At 37.0% G+C, this 6,581-nt stretch overlaps 1 long non-coding RNA gene across 1 annotated transcript; it reads right to left on the bottom strand.

Annotated features, from left to right (window-relative positions):
* Positions 1-5,551: 5,551 nt before the first annotated feature.
* On the bottom strand, positions 5,552-6,472 carry LOC131611635 (uncharacterized). The gene is made up of 3 exons (XR_009287066.1): positions 6,380-6,472; positions 5,960-6,015; positions 5,552-5,887 (listed from the first exon to the last, which is right to left on the bottom strand). It is a non-coding gene; the product is annotated as an uncharacterized LOC131611635 (long non-coding RNA).
* Positions 6,473-6,581: the final 109 nt, after the last annotated feature.

The following is a 6,581-nucleotide window of genomic DNA, read 5'->3' as shown; positions in this document are numbered from 1 at the left end:
TTTTGGTCCCTTTAACCACTTTTTACTCAATAATCACACTTTTATTCATACAATTTAATAATTTTGCAATTTTGTTAATTTTAGTTCATTTGAATTGTATTTCACATGTTTGTTAGTTTTGTAGCGTTTTTTAAAAGGTTTGAAGATCATGGAAGCAAAGAGGAATTACTTGAAGACTTGGAATAGCAAAAGAAGTGTTGATGAGGTCAGTTTGCCCCGCAAACATCCTTTGCGCCGCCAACTGATAGATGCTGAACAAGTCCAGTTTTGAATTGCAACTGATGTGGCAAAAGATTCACAGTTTGCCCCGCAAACACTGCGCTGCAGATTTTTATCTTTTACTTTGTTGCCACTTGTCAGGAATTAGGGGTTATTTAGGGAGATAAAAAAGGAAAATTGAGATTATTCTATTCATTGTGAACCAAACATTGAGGCTAGGGTTTTGGGAGAGAAAAAGAACAACTTTGTGAGAGATTAATGTTCTTAGCTTCTTCTTTATTCTTCTTGCTGTCAACCATGGTGATGAGTAGCTAAATCCCACTTTGACAAGATTAGAGGTAGTAGCCATCCTTGTTAACTATGTATTTTCTCTAGCACTTTTGTATGAACTTCATTAGTATTGAAATGGATGAATGTTGTTGTTTTATCTTTTATATTTAGATTTGATTTATAATTGAGAAATATATTTCAAGTCTTGGTCTACAACATTTTATCAAGTAGTGAATAAATGCTAGAGATAGATTTATTTGCCACTTTTCTATTTGTATCAAACAATCAAGATTAGTATATTGATAGTTAGAGTGAGAGATCATCTAAATATTAATATATTAACTTTCACAACTTTGTTTAGACATAAACATTGTCGAGAGGATACTAGAACATTGTCATTGCTATTGAAGTTATACATTAGTTGTTAAAGTCACATAGAAGATAGGAATAGTGAAACCAAAACCAATCTTGTCATTCTTTTATTATTGAGACAAGTTTTAGTTTATTGTCTTATAATTGTCTTGATTAGAACAAATAGCGATTCAAAACAAAACAACTTTGTTACCTTTCGAACTTAAAATAATAGTAACTATAGAATGGCGGTAATATCACCCAATCTCTGTGGATACGATATAAAAATATTTGCCTTGAAAATACTATTCAACAAATTGGCGCCGTTGCCGGGGATTGGCGTTTGATATTGCAAGCATTGCAATAGTTCATTGTTTTAAGCTGGTTACTTATTCTTAATTCTTTTGCGTTTCACTTGGTTTGCTAGTTTTGTAGATTCTTGTGTATGCGGGAAAAAGCTACCGAAGAGCAATTTCATTTCGACCCCGAAATTGAAAGAACACTACGAAAGCTCAATAGCAAGACACAAAGAAGGAATTTAGCCCAAGAGAAGCGACAAAGAGAAGAGGCATCTACTTCTTCTAACAATCAGATTGAAGAAGTAGTTGTAGACACTTTTGAAGGAGACATGGCGGGTGTTGTCCCAACCGAAATATCCTCCAATAGTCCAAGACGTACCGCTCAATTTGCACGCAATGCTCAAGGTGGAGCGAATACGGAGATGAAGACCGGAATCCTTCAAATTGTTTATGCAAATCCATTCACCGGCATGGATCATGAGGATCCTTTCGCACATCTCACCAAATTTTATGAGATTACGGGTTCAACGGGAGTCGATGCGGCGAATGAAGAATCATTGTTCAAGAGACTATTTCCACACTCATTAATTGGGAAAGCCAAAGAATGGTATCTTGATCAATTACCAAATGTGATGACGGATTGGAATCTATTGGAAGAAAAATTTTTAGAATGATATTTTCCTCAATCCCGATTCAAGGAGGCCAAAACGGCAATCGCGGTTTTCAACCAAGGAAGCAATGAATCCTTAAATGAAGCTTGGGAAAGATTCAAATTCATGCTTAGGAAATGCAAGGGTCATGGTTTTGATGCTCTCACACAAATTCACATCATCCGCAATGGGCTTCAACCGGTGCACAAGACACTTTTGGATGCTACCGCGGGTGGATCTTTAATGTCAAAAAGCACGGAGGATGCAATAATGATAATTGATTGTATGGAACTCAATGATCTCCAAACTCAAAATGATAGGAGTCCATCACAAAGAAAGCCGGGTGTTCTTGAATTAAACACCAATGATGCCATCCTTGCTCAAAACAAGATTCTCACTCAACAAGTTGAGTTACTCACCAAGAAAATGTCGAAGCTCCCACAACAAATGAAGGAAATTCATGGAATGCAAATAACTTCTCAAGTAGCAAGTTGTGAACTTTGTCAAGGTGACCATCCTACCGGGTTTTGTCCTCCCCCCGAAGGTGAAGAAGTGAATTATGTCAACAATCAAAACCAAGGCTATCAAAGGCAACCTCCACCTCACAACAATCCTTACCAAAGAAACAACCAAGGATTCCAACCTTCAAGATTCGACAATCAACACTACCAACATCAAAGTCCTTATCAAAGTTCAAATCCACAAGGACAAGGTCAACAATCTCAAGGTGGAAGCTCAAAGTTGGAAGACACTCTTACACAATTCATGCAAGCATCCATGGCTAATCAAAGGAGTAATGAAGCGGCCATAAAGAATTTAGAAAATCAAGTGGTTCAACTTGCAAAGCAATTGTCCGAGCAACAACCGGGAGCATCCTTTTCCGCCAACACCCAAACCAATCCAAAGGAGCATTGCAAAGCCATTGTTACAAGAAGCGGGAAGGAAGTGAATAGTGGTGCAAATGTTGAGGAGGAAGTAATAGTTGAAAGTGAAGAGGAGGAAGTGATAGTTGAAAATGAGGGAGAAAAGAGTGAGGAGAAAATAGAGGAAGAATTAGTTGAAAAAGAGAGAAAAGAACAAGAAGAGAGTGAGAAAAATAACAAAAAAGTGAAGAGGAATAAAAAGAGAGATGAACAAAAGAGCACTATCCCATCCCAACACTTACCATACCCACATGCCAAATCAAGGACGGATAGTGCAAGGCACTACGCTAGGTTTATGGATATTTTCAAACAACTCCAAGTGAATATCCCATTTTCCGAAGCGTTAGAACAAATGCCAAAATATGAAAAGCTCATGAAGGACATTCTCACCAAGAAAAAGAGGTATCCAGAAGAGGAGACTATTTTACTTGATGCTCGTTGCAGTGCCATAATCCAAAAGACACTACCAAAGAAAGAAGCTGATTCGGGATGTGTCACTTTGCCGGTTACAATTGGAGGTCATTACATAGGTAACAGTTTGGTTGATTTGGGCTCAAGCATTAATTTAATTCCGTTGTCTATCATCAAGAGATTGGGAAACATAGAGATGAAGCCAACCCGATTGACTTTGAAACTAGCCGATAAGTCTCTCACCTCTCCTTACAGAGTTGCGCAAGGCATGCTAGTCAAAGTGGACAAATTTTTGTTCCCGGTAGATTTTGTGGTAGTTGATATGGAAGAAGACCGTGATGTACCATTGATCCTTGGAAGACCTTTCATGAAAACAGCACGGATGATGATCGATATAGATGATGGTCTTATGAAGGTGAGAGTGCAAGATGAAGAAGTCACTTTCAATCTATTTGAAGCCATGAATCATCCCAAGGATAAACATGATACATTTCGAGTCGATGCTACCGACGAGGAAATTAAGGAGGTTGCAAATCAAGTTCACATCTTTAATCCTTTGGAAAGATCTCTTATAGGAGCATACAATGTCTTATCCGAGATTGAAGAAAAAGAATTGGAAGTATTCTTGAATGAATTAGAATCTTGTGGGGAGATTGATCATAATGAAGAGAAAGTAGAAGAGTTGAATGTGGAGAAGAAAGTTGAAGAATCAAAGATAGAGCTAAAAATGTTGCCATCTCATTTGAAGTATGTTTTTCTTGGTGAAGACTTCACTAAGCCGGTGATCATTAGTAATTCTTTGTCTACTCAAGAGGAGAAGCGCTTAATTGAAGTGTTAAAGAAGCATGAAGGTGCACTAGGGTGGGTTTTATCCGATTAGAAAGGTATTAGCCCAGCTCATTGCATGCACAAAATCATGATGGAGGATGATTACAAACCGGTTGCTCAACCCCAAAGGCGACTCAACCCATCAATGAAGGAAGTTGTGAGAAAAGAAGTAGTTAAACTATTGGAGGTCGGGATGATTTATCCTATTTCCGATAGCGAATGGGTAAGTCCGGTGCAAGTTGTTCCTAAGAAAGGTGGCATGACGGTTATCCGAAATGAAAAGAATGAGTTGATTCCGACAAGAACGATAACCGGGTGGAGAATGTGCATTGGCTATAGAAGATTAAACCAAGGAACAAGGAAGGATCACTTCCCACTGCCTTTCATGGATCAAATGTTGGAAAGGTTAGCCGGTAAGAATTTTTATTGCTTTTTAGATGGTTATTCGGGTTACAACCAAATTTCGGTGAACCCGGCGGACCATGAGAAGACCGCTTTTACATGTCCATTTGGTGTTTTTGCTTATCGAAGAATGCCTTTTGGACTATGTAATGCTCCGGCTACATTCCAAAGATGCATCCAAGCCATCTTTGCGGACTTGATTGAAGAGTGTATTGAGGTGTTCATGGATGAATTTTCGGTGTATGGATCATCTTTTGACCTATGCTTAAAGAATCTTGATGTGGTGTTGGAGAGATGTGTGAAGACTAACCTTGTGCTAAACTGGAAAAAATGCAATTTTATGGTCACCGAAGGAGTGTTTCTTGGACACAAAATTTCTTCCAAAGGACTTGAAGTTGACAAAGCCAAAGTGGAAATCATAGAGAAGCTGCCACCACCAACCAGCATCAAAGGAATAAGGAGCTTTCTTGGACATGCCGGTTTCTATAGAAGATTCATCAAGGATTTTTCGAAGATAGCAAAGCCATTGAGTAATTTACTCAACAAAGGTACGTAATATGATTTTGATGAGTCTTGTCTAAAAGCATTTCTTGAGCTGAAAGACAAATTAGTTACCGCACCCATAATCGTTGCTCCAAATTGGAAAATGGATTTTGAACTCATCTGTGATGCCACTACAAAAAAAATGGTCTCCTGCCACGCCCAAGAAACCGAGGCTATATGCAAAATAACCGTGGCGTAACGCTGAGGCCACGGTTTGGCCACGGAAATCCAACTGTGGAGTATGCGGTCGTGGCCTAAGGTAAAGTCCACGGTTTTTTGGTATAGACCACGCCTTTTTGACAACCGTGGCTTTTTTAGGCCACGGTTTAGGTAGCTTGATTAAGGCCGCGGTTTGTATTTGCCATGATTGCAAAACTGTGGCTATATGGTAAAGCCACGGTTTCAATTTAACGTTTACGATACAGTTTTGGTTCAAGATATAGCCACGGTTTGGTTATGACCACATATTTAAAACCGTTGTTATATGTTATTCTTTCTAAACCATTTATCTTGCCACGGTTTATTTCGGTATCATTACATAAATATGTGGATATATATATATATATATATATATTTATATATATATATATATATATATATATATATATATATATAACACTTTTATCATTTCATAAGTGTTTCATTTTGTCTTTCCTTTACATAATTAAGTCTAGGGGTGTTAAACTGTTGAACAGAACCGCCAAACTTAACCGAGGAACTTTAGTTTTCTTATATTCCTTGATCCAATGACCAATAGTTTTGCAAAAAATTCAATAAGACATATAAAACTTTTCATATTCAATTTCAACGTAAAATAATCCTTTACACCAAGCTACTTTATCTCAACATATGGGCATATTCAATATCAACTTTTCATATTCAATATCAACGTAAAATAATCCTTTAGGGAAGAATCAATGTCAATTGGAGAGCCTGATTTTTCACTTTGTTTCCAACCATTGTCCAACTCCAATGCTAGTTGATATCCATCCTGTAATAATGATTAAACATGTCAATGATTTTTGACTTCATCTTAACATTGATCAGATTAAGTAGTATATACCTCAATAGCCATGCATCCTCCTTGGCCCATAAATCGTATATACCTCAATATCCATCCTGTCATTTACATTTTTTTCCTCATGAACAAACTTAATGCATTACATTTATTATAACAGTCTTAATCTAGGCTAGAAAAAAATAAAAAATATGGGCCAATAGTTAATTGGTTAAGAATTAGTTACTCTTAACTAACTTCACTAGTTTACTTGCTGAACTAGTAAACCTGGCAGAATGTGATGGTAAGTGTGATATAAAACCATATTCTATATTGTATTAGTGATTCATGGTCTATTTATAATGTTGTTATTGTCAGACCTAGGAAGAGCAACTACATATCAACAAAAACAGATATAAGCATACCTTCAATAAGTTTCAATTATATTGAAATGATAACTGACACAACACAGGTTAACATAATTACCTTCAATGGCTATAGAGCCAAGCTTCGTGGCAGGTACAGAGATGATTTAATTGCCTCAGTTCCAGGACGTTGCGGTGTTGACTTAGGTTATCCTATAAGCAAAGTCATGAATTGCAATGAGTAAATCTAAATTGAGTTAGACCAACAAAACACAGGTGCTGATTAAAAACTGAAGAATAATAACTAATGTCTTTATAAATGG

The sequence above is a fragment of the Vicia villosa genome, linkage group LG6 (genome assembly GCF_029867415.1).
Source record: "Vicia villosa cultivar HV-30 ecotype Madison, WI linkage group LG6, Vvil1.0, whole genome shotgun sequence".
In the NCBI taxonomy this organism is placed as follows: Eukaryota; Viridiplantae; Streptophyta; class Magnoliopsida; order Fabales; family Fabaceae; genus Vicia; species Vicia villosa.
The sequence above is the reverse complement of the archived record's forward strand: the minus strand, read 5'-3'. Positions and strand labels throughout refer to the sequence as shown.